The following is a 13,603-nucleotide window of genomic DNA, read 5'->3' as shown; positions in this document are numbered from 1 at the left end:
AAATGAAGGATGAAAGAATAAGATGAGCCTTGCGATGATTTAGATGGAGGTTCCGACGAAATGACCGAGGAAAATTGAACTCCGGAAAAGAAAAGATGAAAACAATTGGAACTAGAATTTATTCATTAAGAACAAACTCCGAAGGAAGGGATTACTTGACTTGGATGAAATAAGAAAAAGATTTATTGTATGCTTATCCTTCATCAAATTAAATTTATGACAAGCAATGGATTTGCATATTACTTATTCTTGTTGGAAAAAGGATTAAGGGGAATATGGCGCAAAACTTGAGAAAGTCTTCATGAACCACCGGTAGAATTGAAAAGAACGAATGAATTAAAATGATAATCAAAGAAAAAGAATCTTGGACGAACCACCGTAAGAATTCGAAAATGACTGATGAAAGAGACTAAATCACCGGGAAGAATTAGAAGAACAAATAAGCTAGAGAGGATTCAGATGCAAAAGAACAAGGAGATCATAAGCTGATTAAGGAACTCTTGAACGACGCACCAGGATGAATAGAGAACGATAGCCGAAATATGGGGACGAAGAATTCTTCTGGAACGACGGCCTCCGGTGAAAAGAAATGGAAAAACAACTCCTGACATACTCCAGATGGGAAAGAAAAGAATATCTGACAAATGGAATAATTCGAGAGGATAATATGAAAACTCTTCTTCGATCTTCAAATGGCGACGAGAAACAGCACCAAAATTGCTGAGATACTCCGGGAGAATGAAAAGCAAAGAGGTTTAGCCAACAATGACAAGAATTTGAACGAGATCTAGGAGACGGCATGTGACTGATGAAATTCATTCTTACGTCACTCTTCGAAAGGAATTGGGAATAACTCAGGGAGAATTAGAAGAGTCAGGTAAGATCCTGGTAAAAGACCTGTGGGTTAGGGCCCACTGAAGAGATCGATAACACCATTGGAAAGGGATGTTGAATAGATAGATGATGCACCGGAACAAATGAAATTTTTGAATGAGGTGACACCCTTGAATTAATTGGAACACAGACGAATCTCCTGAGATTTCTTGAGCACTCCGGAAAGATAAACTGGAGAGAGGCGAACGAGCAGAGAAAACACTTGAGCTGAGGGAAAGAATATAATCACTACCGAAAATTGGAATTGAATCCACCAGAAAAGAAAAGAGATGAAGAATGTCCACCAAGACGAGAATTCACCGATTGAAACAATTAACGAAAGTCTGAAGAGGCTCCACATGAATGAAATTGATGGTCGAAAGAGACTCAAACTCCGGGAAGAAAAAGGGTGGGAGGGCGGGAAAACAAAGGCAACATGGAAGAGAGAAACAATGAATAACTTGAAGAGAAGACACCGGTTGAAAGAATGCAAAAGCTTCGCACGAGTAGGATGGATACTCGATTACGGACTCCAGCTTCGAGAAGAAAAAGGGTGGGTGGGTGGGAAAATAAAACAACTAAGGATTGAACTCAATGATGAAGAGGCTCGAGTGAACTCGACGAGAAATGCACCGGATGAAAAGAGTTGAGAACCAACGATCGGAAACCAACTGCGTGATCCTAAGGAAAAAAATTTTGAAGGGGAAGAGAAGTAATTCAAAACACCTACGTCAAGATTCCTTACCAGAGCGACGAAGGGGTAGAGGAGTAAAAAGGAATCCTACTCTCCGATATAACTAGACTCCGAAAAAGATTTTTTTTCTAGACTCAACTGCGGCCAAACTACACGATCAATCAAGGGGGGCTCCTAAGGTCGGTCGAGGCTCTAATACCAACTTGTCACGCCCAATATACGACCCTATCCAAATTGAACTCGAAGGGCCCATCAAGGATAGACCCGCATATTGAAACGCTTTTGCAAGGTGGATATCATTACATCAACATTACATAATAGATGGGGATACATACAAGAGGCATACAATGCCACACGAATACAACATCACAATACATAAGATCAACATCCGACTACGGATGAAACACAAACAGAAACTCAAACGACGTCCACCTGCTAGCCCAGGCTGCCGACCTGGAACCTATCCCCTGATCGAAGAAGCAGAAGAATAACTCAACGCAAGCAAGCATCGCTCTCGCGTCATGATCATCGCATAACCTGTACCCACAACTGTTGTTGTAGTAATCTGTGAGCCACGAGGACTCAGCAATCCCATTACCATGGGTATCAAGACTAGCAAAGCTTAATAGGAAGGGAAGGGGTAAAGTGGTGAGGTTGCAGCAGCGACTAAGCATGTATGGTGGCTAACATACGCAAATAAGAGCAAGAAGAGAAGCAAAGGAACGGTCGTCAACTAGTAATGATGAAGAAGTGATCCTGAACTCCTACTTACGTCAATCATAACCCAAAACCGTGTTCACTTCCCGAACTCCGCCGAAAAGAGACCATCATGGCTACACACGCGGTTGATGCATTTTAAATCAGATCTGGTGTCAAGTTATCTACAACCGGACATTAACAAATTCCCATCTGCCTATAACCGCAGGCACGGCTTTCGAAAGATTATACCCTGTAGGGGTGTCCCAACTTAGCCCATGATAAGCTCTCGCGATCAATGAAGGATATACCTTCTCCCAGGAAGACCCAATCAGACTCGGAATCCCGGTTTACAAGACATTTCGACAATGGTAAAACAAGACCAGCAAAGCCGCCCGATGCACCGACAATCCCGATAGGAGCTGCACATATCTCGTTCTCAGGGCAACACCGGATAAGTCAAGCTACGAGTAAAACCAGACCTCGAGTTGCCCCGAGGTGGCCTCGCAGGTTGCTCGGTTCGGACCAACACTTAGACAAGCACTGGCCCGGGGGGGGGGGGCTAAAATAAAGATGACCCTCGGGTTGGCCGACCCAAGGGAAAGGGATAGGTGGTGGTGAGGCAAATGGTAAAACCAAGGTTGGGCCTTGCTGGAGGAGTTTTATTCAAAGCGAACTATCAAGGGGGTCCCATAAATCACCCGACCGCGTTAGGAACGCAAAATCCGGGAACATAACACCGGTATGACAGAAACTAGGGCGGCAAGAGTGGAAGAAAACACCAGGCATAAGGCCGAGTCTTCCACCCTTTACCAAATATATAGATGCATTAATAATATAAGAGATATTGTGATATCCCAACATAAACCTGTCCACCATGGAGAAATCTTCAACTTCAGCTGCAACTAGCAACGCTATAAGAGGGGCTGAGCAAAGCGGTAACATAGCCAAACAACGGTTTGCATAGGAAAGGTGTCAAAGGTTAGAGGTTCATGGCAACATGGGAGGTTCGATAAACAGGTGATAGGTAGCGCAGCAAAGCGATAGAACGAAGCAACTAGCATAGCAATGATAGTAGTGAGATCCAGGGTAGCGGTCATCTTGCCTGAAATCCCGCAAGGAAGAAGAATGAGTCCATGAAGTAGACGAACGGATGAAGCCGAACCAAGCGTAGACGAACGGATCCTCACGATCGCAACGAAACGGGAACTATCGAGAAGAAGCACACAACATATTAAACACACCACACATAGACAAGACATGATGCACAACCCAGCATGATGCAAGACAAGACTACATGAAGCTACTCATGGCAAGAGATGATGCAAACAAGAGCAACACATCAAGGCAAGTTTAAATGAGGCCGGGAACAACATATAACAATTCCGGTAAGTTATATTACAGATTCATACATGGCAGGAACAGAATTATGAAGGCATGTTGGTGAGCTTGTACCACTCACCACAGAGCAATACATGGCATGGCAAGGCAACCAACAGTAAGAATACATGTTTATGAAGCTAAGCATGGCAAGATCAAGTCCATAGGGTACATGGATCACTAGCAAAACACCTGGCAACAACTGAACTTAATGTTAACAGGCTGACAGCAACATTATCAAGCAACTTTGAAGCAAGATATGAACAAGCTCAAGCAAGCTATAATTGCAGCCAGGGGCATGAATGGATAGAGCATGACATGTTGAACAAAACACCCTTAGTGAACATCTCCAGATTATGCATAGAATGACTAGTAGCAGCAGGTTTACATAGCATCACGAAATAACAGATTCAGCCTAGGAAAACAGCAACAACAAGTATACTACTTAACAAGCTCGATTCACTCACCAAAAGTCATTGCATGACAAGATAAGCATAGCATCATCAAGAAGACATGTTTATGAAACAAACAAAGGCAAGAACAAGTTCATAGCATGCAAGGATCAACTACAACAACCTTGGCAAAATTGAATAACATGTAAACAATCTGCCAGGAAACATTTTGAAGCAAAAGTAGAGCACGAAAATGACATGCTAGACTACTCCATAATTGCAACCAGGGGCATGAATGGATAGACAATAACCATAGGTTCAAAACACCCTTACTGAAGTATCTCAAAATATGCATGGATCTCTCTGTAGCAACATGTTTACATGACATGAAAATAATAGCAGAACAGGGACTGAAAACAGCAATATCACGAAGCCTAGTTTGCATGCTTGTGCTAGTTACCACATTGATCACAAAAATACATGGTAAGCACCTCTGTAAAGATTACATAACATAGATCAAAACACATGTAGACATCAACCTCATAGGATGCACACACCAATCATGGCAAAAATGACAAAAGAGCAAGTTCTGTTAACAAACAACAGGCAAAATCATGATGCACTCTTGCAACGATGATTCAGGCATCAAGATAGACTCAAATGAACATGATGCAATGGAATGAAATGAATTACTCGTTGAGACGAAAAATTTGACATATTACACACACAAAACGGAGTAGTATGCATGGAGATACGGTGCGATGAACAGGGCATGATAATGTTGAAATATTCGGGACAAGCAGAATTCGACCTCGAGGGAATTTGGGTCCCGGTGGTTGCGAGGTCAACGACGGCGATGGCGGCTTCTTCGGCGGCTGGGCAGCTGAGGAGGAGGCCGGAGGGGTCGGGGAAGAGGTTCTCCAGGCCGGATCGGACCGGATCCTGCCGGATCCCGGCAGGGGCGGCGTGGGAGGGCGAAGAGGGACCGGGCGGCGGAGGCGCTCCGGCGGCCGGCGAGGCGCGCGGAGGGCGCGGAGGCGCTCGGCGAGGCGGGGCTCGCTGGAGGCGCCGCGGAGGGGCCAGCCGGGCGGCGACGACGGCGTGGCCACCGGGCGGCGGGGACGGAGGCGGCAGTCGGCGGCGTTGACGCGGCCGGGCGGCGGCGCGGGCGACTGAGGAGCTCGGGCCGACCCGGGCCCCGATGGCTTCGGCGGGCCCCGCGCGGGCTCGTGCGGGCCGGCGACGGCGGGAGGAGAGAGAGAGAGGCTGGCGGGGACACATGGCGGCCTGCGATTCGTCGGGGCGGCGGGCGGACATGTCCGGCGGCTGGACGGACATGTCCGGCTGCGGGTAGGGATGGATCTAGGGTTTGGACTGCGCGGAAAAATGGGGGAGGGGCACATATATATAGGTAGAGGGAACTTGGAGGCTCCAAATGAGGCACGGTTTTCAGCCACGCGATTGTGATCGAACGACCGAGAGCATGGAGGGGATTAGGATGTGTTTTGGGCCACTTTGGAAGGGTGCTGGGCTGCAAGACAAAAGAGGCTTTTGCGCTACGCGGTTACCGAGTTAACCGTTGGAGTACCAAACGACCTCCAAATGGCACGAAACTTGACAGGCGGTCTACCGGTGCTATACCAAGGCCGCTTGCAAACCTTGGGCCATTCCGAGAAGGTTTAACACCCACTCACAATAGGAGACCAAAGGGGAACGCTGGAGGGCATAGGAGAGCCGGATTGCAAAACGGACAACGGGGAAAATGCTCGGATGCAAGAAACGAACACGTATGCAATGCAATGCACATGATGACATGATAAAATGCAACACGCAAGCAAATGACATGGCAACGATGGTGAATGGCAGACACCTGGCGCATCGAATCCGGGGCGTTACAGTATGTTGTTATGCCGTTTGACCGATAAAGATCTTCATAGAATATGTAGGAGCCAATGTGAGCATCTAGGTTCCGCTATTGGTTATTGACCGGAAATGAATCCCGGTCATGTCTACATAGTTCTCGAACCCGTAGGGTCCACATGCTTAACGTTCAGTGACGATCGGTATTATGACTTTATGTGTTTTGATGTACTGAAGGTAGTTCGGAGTCCCGGATATGATCATGGACATGACGATTAGTCTTGAAATGGTCGAGAAATAAAGATCGATATATTGGATGACTATGTTTGGACTTCGGAAGTGTTCCGGGCAAGTTCGGGCATACACCGGAGTACCGAGGGGTTACCGGAACCCTCCGGGGAGTGTAATGGGCCTATTGGGCCCTAGTGGAGAAGAGGAGGGGCGGCCAAGGCAGGGCCGCGCGCCCCCTTCCCCTCTAGTCCAAATTGGACAAGGAGGGGGGAGGCGTCCCCCTTTCCTTCCCTCTCTCTCCTCCTTCCCCCTTCTCCTACTCCTGCTAGGAAAGGAGGAGTCCTACTCCCGTTGGGAGTACGACTCCCATCTTGGCGCGCCCTCCTCCTGGCCGGCCGCCTCCCCCCTAGCTCCTTTATATACGGGGGCAGGGGGCACCCCAAGACACACAATTTGATCATTGATCTTTTAGCCGTGTGCGGTGCCCCCCTTCCACCATAATCCACCTCGGTCATATTATAGCGGTGCTTAGGCGAAGCCATGCGTCGGTAGCTTCATCAACACCGTCATCACGCCGTCATGCTGACGGAACTCTCCCTCGAAGCTCTAATGGATCGTGAGTTCGTGGGACGTCACCGAGCTAAACGTGTGCATACCGCGGAGGTGCCATACGTTCGGTACTACGATCGGTCGATCGTGAAGACGTACAACTACATCAACCACGTTGTCATAACGCCTCCGCTTATGGTCTATGTGGGTACTTGGACGACACTCTCCCCTCTCGTTGCTATGCATCACCATGATCTTGCGTGTGCGTAGGATTTTTTTTGAAATTACTACGTTCCCCAACAGTGGCATCCGAGCCACGTTTATGCGTAGATGTTATATGCACGAGTAGAACACAAGTGAGTTGTGGGCGATACAAGTCATACTGCTTACCAACATGTCATACTTTGGTTCGGCGGTATTGTTGGATGAAGCGGCGCAGACCGACATTACGCGTATGCTTACGCGAGATTGGTTCTACCGACGTGCTTTGCAAATAGGTGGCTGGCGGGTGTCAGTTTCTCCAACTTTAGTTGAACCGAGTGTTGCTACGCCCGGTCCTTGTTGAAGGTTAAAACAACACTAACTTGACGAAATATTGTTGTGGTTTTGATGCGTAGGTAAGAACTGTTCTTGCTCAGCCCGTAGCAGCCACGTAAAACTTGCAACAACAAAGTAGAGGACGTCTAACTTGTTTTTGCAGGGCATGTTGTGATGTGATATGGTCAAGACATGATGCTAAATTTTATTGTATGAGATGATCATGTTTTGTACCAGAGTTATTGGCAACTGGTAGGAGCCATATGGTTGTCATTTTATTGTATGCAATGCAATCGCCCTGTAATTGCTTTACTTTATCACTAAGCGGTAGCAATAGCCGTAGAAGCAATAGTTGGCAAGACGACAATGACGCTACGATGGAGATTAAGGTATCATGCCGGTGACGATGGTGATCATGACGGTGCTTTGAAGATGGAGATCAAAGGCACAAGTTGATGATGACCATATCATATCACTTGTATTGATTGCATGTGATGTTTATCTTTTATGCATCTTATTTTGCTTTGATTGACAATAGCATTATAAGATGATCTCTCACTAAATTTCACGGTATAAGTGTTCTCCCTGAGTATGCACCGTTGTGAAAGTTCTTCGTGCCGAGACACCATGTGATGATTGGGTGTGATAAGCTCTACGTTCAAATACAAAGGGTGTAAGACAGTTTTGCACAGGCAGAATACTCAGGTTAAACTTGACAAGCCTAGCATATGCAGATATGGCCTCGTAACACTGAGACCGAAAGGTTGAGCGTGAATCATATAGTCGATATGATCAACATAGTAATGTTCACCATTGAAAACTACTCCATCTCATGTGATGATCGGACATGGTTTAGTTGATTTCAATCACTTGATCACTTAGATGATTAGAGGGATGTCTATCTATGTGGGAGTTCTTAAGTAATATGATTAATTGAACTTAAATTTATCATGAACTTAGTACCTGATAGTATTTTGCTTGTCTATGTTGTTGTAGATAGATGGCCCGTGCTGTTGTTCCATTGAATTTTAATGAGTTCCTTGAGAAAGCTAAGTTGAAAGATGATGGTAGCAATTACACGGACTGGGTCGGTAACTTGAGGATTATACTCATTGCTGCACTGAAGAATTACGTCCTAGAAGCACCGCTGGGTGCCAGGCCTGCTGCAGATGTAACTGCAGACGTTGTGAACGTTTGGCAGAGCAAAGCTGATGACTACTCGATAGTTCAGTGTGCCATGCTTTACGGCTTAGAACCGGTACTACAACGATGTTTTGAACATCTTGGAGCATACGATATGTTCCAAGAGTTGAAGTTAATATTTCAAGCAAATGCCTGGATTGAGAGATATGAAGTCTCCAATAAGTTCTATAGCTGCAAGATGGAGGAGAATAGCTCTGTCAGTGAACATATACTCAAAATATCTGGGTATAATAAACACTTGATTCAACTGGGAGTTAATCTTCCTGATGATAGTGTCATTGACAGAATTCCTCAATCACTGCCACGAAGCTACAAGAGCTTTGTGATGAACTATAATATGCAAGGGATGAACAAGACAATTCCCGAGCTCTTCGCGATGCTAAAGGCTGTGGAGGTAGAAATCAAAAAGGAGCATCAAGTGTTGATGGTTAACAAGACCACCAGTTTCAAGAAAAAGGGTAAATGGAATAAGAAGGGGAACTTCAAGGAGAACAACAAACAAGTTGCTGCTCAGGAGAAGAAACCCAAGTCTGGACCTAAGCCTGAGACTGAGTGCTTCTACTGCAAAGGGACTGGTCACTGGAAGCTGAACTGCCCCAAGTATTTGGCGGATAAGAAGGATGGAAAGGTGAACAAAGATATATGTGATATACATGTTATTGATGTGTACCTTACTAATGCTCACGGTAGCACCTGGGTATTTGATATTGGTTCTGTTGCTAATATTTGCAACTCAAAATAGGGACTACGGATTAAGCGAAGATTGGCTAAGGACGAGGTGACGATGCGCGTGGGAAATGGTTCCAAAGTCGATGTGATCGCGGTCAGCACGCTACCTCTACATCTACCTTCGGATTAGTTTTAGACCTGAATAATTGTTGTTTGGTGCCAGCATTGAGCATGAACATTATATCTGGATCTAGTTTGATGCGAGACGGTTATTCATTTAAATCAGAGAATAATGGTTGTTCTATTTATATGAGTAATATCTTTTATGGGCATGCACCCTTGAAGATTGGTCTATTTATATTAAATCTTGATAGTAGTGATACACATATTCATAATACTGAAACCAAAAGATGCAGATTTGATAATGATAGTGCAACTTATTTGTGGCACTGCCGTTTAGGTCATATTGGTGTAAAGCACATGAAGAAACTCCATACTGATGGACTTTTGGAATCACTTGATTATGAATCACTTGGTACTTGCGAACCATGCCTCATGGGCAAGATGACTAAAATGCCGTTCTCCGGAACAATGGAGCGAGCAACAGATTTGTTGGAGATCATACATACTGATGTATGTGGTCCGATGAATGTTGAGGCTCGCGGCGGGTATCGTTATTTTGTCTCCTTCATAGTTGATTTGAGCAGATATGGGTATATCTACTTAATGAAACATAAGTCTGAGACATTTGAAAAGTTCAAAGAATTTCAGAGTTAAGTAGAAAATCATCGTAACAAGAAAATAAAGTTTCTATGATCTGATCATGGAGGAGAATATTTGAGTTACGAGTTTGGTCTTCATTTGAAACAATGCGGAATAGTTTCGCAACTCACGCCACCTAGAACACCACAACGTAATGGTGTGTCCGAACGTCGTAATTGCACTTTACTAGATATGGTGCGGTCTATTATGTCTCTTACTCAGTTACCGCTATTGTTTTAGGGTTATGCTTTAGAGACGGTTGCATTCACGTTAAATAGGGCACCATAGAAATCCGTTAAGACAACGCCTTATGAACTATGGTTTTGCAAGAAACCAAAGTTGTTGAAGTTTAGGGCTGTGATGCTTATGCGAAAAAGCTTCAACCTGATAAGCTCGAACACAAATCGGAGAAATGTGTCTCCATAGGATACCCAAAGGAGACTGTTGGGTACACCTTCTATCACAGATCCGAAGGCAAGACATTTGTTGCTAGATTTGGATCCTTTCTAGAGAAGGAGTTTCTCTCTAAAGAAGTGAGTGGGAGGAAAGTAGAACTTGATGAGGTAACTGTACCTGCTCCCCTATTGGAAAGTAGTTCATCACAGAAACCGGTTCCTGTGACGCCTACGCTAATTAGTGAGGAAGCTAATGATATTGATCATGAAACTTCAGATCAAGTTACTACCGGACCTCGTAGGTCAACCAGAGTAAGATCGGCACTAGAGTGATACAGTAATCCCATTCTGGAGGTCATGTTACTTGACCATGACAAACCTACGAACTATGAGGAAGTGATGATGAGCCCAGATTCCGCGAAATGGCTTGAGGCCATGAAATCTGAGATTCCATGTATGAGAACAAAGTATGGACTTTGGTTGACTTGCCCGATGATCGGCAAGCCATAAAGAATAAATGGATCTTCAAGAAGAAGACTGACGCTAACGATAATGTTACTGTCTACAAAGCTCGACTTGTTGCGAAAGGTTTTCGACAAGTTCAAGGAGTTGACTGCGATGAGACTTTCTCACCCGTAGCGATGCTTAAGTCCGTCCGAATCATGTTAGCAATTGCTGCATTTTATGATTATGAAATTTGGCAAATGGATGTAAAGACTGCATTCCTGAATGGATTTATGGAAGAAGAGTTGTATATGATGCAACCTGAAGGTTTTATCAATCCAAAAGATGCTAACAAAGTGTGCAAGCTCCAGCGATCCATCTATGGACTGGTGCAAGCATCTCGGAGTTGGAATAAACGTTTTGATAGTGTGATCAAAGCATATGGTTTTGTACAGACTTTTGGAGAACCCTATATTTACAATAAAGTGAGTGGGAGCTCTGTAGCATTTCTAATATTATATGTGGATGACATATTGTTTATTGGAAATGATATTGAATTTCTGGATAGCATAAAAGGATACTTGAATAAGAGTGTTTCAATGAAAGACCTCGGTGAAGCTGCTTATATATTGGGCATCAAGATCTATAGAGATAGATCAAGACACTTGATTGGACTTTCACAAAGTACATACCTTGACAAAGTTTTGAAAAAGTTCAAAATGGATCAAGCAAAGAAAGGGTTCTTGTGTGTGTTACAAGGTGTGAAGTTGAGTCAGACTTAATGCCCGACCACTGCAGAAGATAGAAAGAAAATGAAAAATGTTCCCTATGCTTCAGCCATAGGCTCTATCATGTATGCAATGTTGTGTACCAGACCTGATGTGTGCCTTGCTATTAGTTTAGCAGGGAGGTACCAAAGTAATCCAGGAGTGGATCACTGGACAGCGGTCAAGAACATCTTGAAATACCTAAAAAGGACTAAGGATATGTTTCTCGTTTATGGAGGTGACAAAGAGCTCGTCGTAAAAGGTTACGTCGATGCAAGCTTTGACACTGATCCGAAAGATTCTAAATCGCAAACCGGATACGAGTTTTTATTGAACGGTGGAGCTGTCAGTTCGTGCAGTTCTAAACAAAGCGTTGTGGCGGGATCTACGTGTGAAGCGGAATACATAGCTGCTTTGGAAGCAACAAATGAAGGAGTCTGGATGAAGGAGTTCATATCCGATCTAGGTGTCATACCTAGCGCATCGGGTCCAATGAAAATATTTTGTGACAATACTGGTGCAATTGCCTTGGCAAAGGAATCCAGATTTCACAAGAGAACCAAGCACATCAAGAGACGCTTTAATTCCATCCATGACCAAGTCCAGGTGGTAGATATAGAGATTTGCAAAATACATACGGATCTAAATGTTGCAGACCCGTTGACTAAGCCTCTCTCACGAGAAAAACATGATCAGCAGCAAGACTCCATGGGTGTTAGAATCATTACTATGTAATCTAGATTATTGACTCTAGTGCAAGTGGGAGACTGAAGGAAATATGCCCTAGAGGCAATAGTAAAGTTATTACTTATTTCCTTATTTCATGATAACTGTTTATTATTCATGCTAGAATTGTATTAACTGGAAACATAATACATGTGTGAATACATAGACAATATGGTGTCACTAGTATGCCTCTACTTGATTACCTCGTTAATCAAAGATGGTTAAGGTTTCCTAACCATAGACATGAGTTGTCATTTGATAAACGGGATCACATCATTAGGAGAATGATGTGATTGACTTGACCCATTCCGTTGGCTTAGCACTTGATCGTTTAGTATATTTCTATTGCTTTCTTCATGACTTATACATGTTCCTATGACTATGAGATTATGCAACTCCCGAATACCGGAGGAACACTTTGTGTGCTACCAAACGTCACAACGTAATTGGGTGATTATAAAGGTGCTCTACAGGTGTCTTCGATGGTGTTTGTTGACTTGGCTAGATCGAGATTAGGATTTGTCACTCCGATTGTTGGAGAGGTATCTCTGGGCCCTCTCGGCAATGCACATCAGTATAAGCCTTGCAAGCAATGTGACTAATGAGTTAGTTGCGGCATGATGCATTATAGAACGAGTAAAGAGACTTGCCGGTAACGATATTGAACTAGGTATTAAGATACCGACGATCGAATCTCGGGCAAGTAACATACCAATGACAACGGGAACAACGTATGTTGTTATGCGGTTTGTACCAATAAAGATCTTCATAGAATATGTAGGAGCCAATATGACCATCCAGGTTCCGCTTTTGGTTATTGACCGGAAATGAGTCTCGGTCATGTCTACATAGTTCTCGAACCTGTAGGGTCCGCACGCTTAACGTTGGGCGACGATCGATATTATGATTTTATGTTTTTTGATGTACCGAAGGTAGTTCGGAGTCCCGGATATGATCACGGACATGACGAGGAGTCTCGAAATGGTCGAGATGTAAAGATTGATATATTGGATGACTATGTTTGGACTTCGGAAGTGTTCCGGGCAAGTTCGGGCATATACGGGAGTACCGAGGGTTACCGGAACCCCCTGGGGAGTGTAATGGGACTATTGGGCCCTAGTGGAGAAGAGGAGGGGCAGCCAATGCAGGGCCGCGCGCCCCCTTCCCCTCTAGTGCGAATTGGACAAGGAGGGGGGGCGGGGCGCCCCCCTTTCCTTCCCCTCTCTCCTCCTTCCGCCTTCTCCTGCTCCTACTAGGAAAGGAGGAGTCCTACTCCCGGTGGGAGTAGGACTCCCCCCTTGGCGTGCCCTCCTCCTGGCCGGCCGCCTCCCACCCAGCTCCTTTATATACGGGAGCAGGGGGGCACTCCAAGACAGACAAGTTGATCATTGATCTTTTAGCCGTGTGCGGTGCCCCCTTCCACCA

The sequence above is a fragment of the Triticum aestivum genome, chromosome 2B (assembly GCF_018294505.1).
Source record: "Triticum aestivum cultivar Chinese Spring chromosome 2B, IWGSC CS RefSeq v2.1, whole genome shotgun sequence".
Taxonomy (NCBI): domain Eukaryota; kingdom Viridiplantae; phylum Streptophyta; class Magnoliopsida; order Poales; family Poaceae; genus Triticum; species Triticum aestivum.
The sequence above is the reverse complement of the archived record's forward strand: the minus strand, read 5'-3'. Positions refer to the sequence as shown.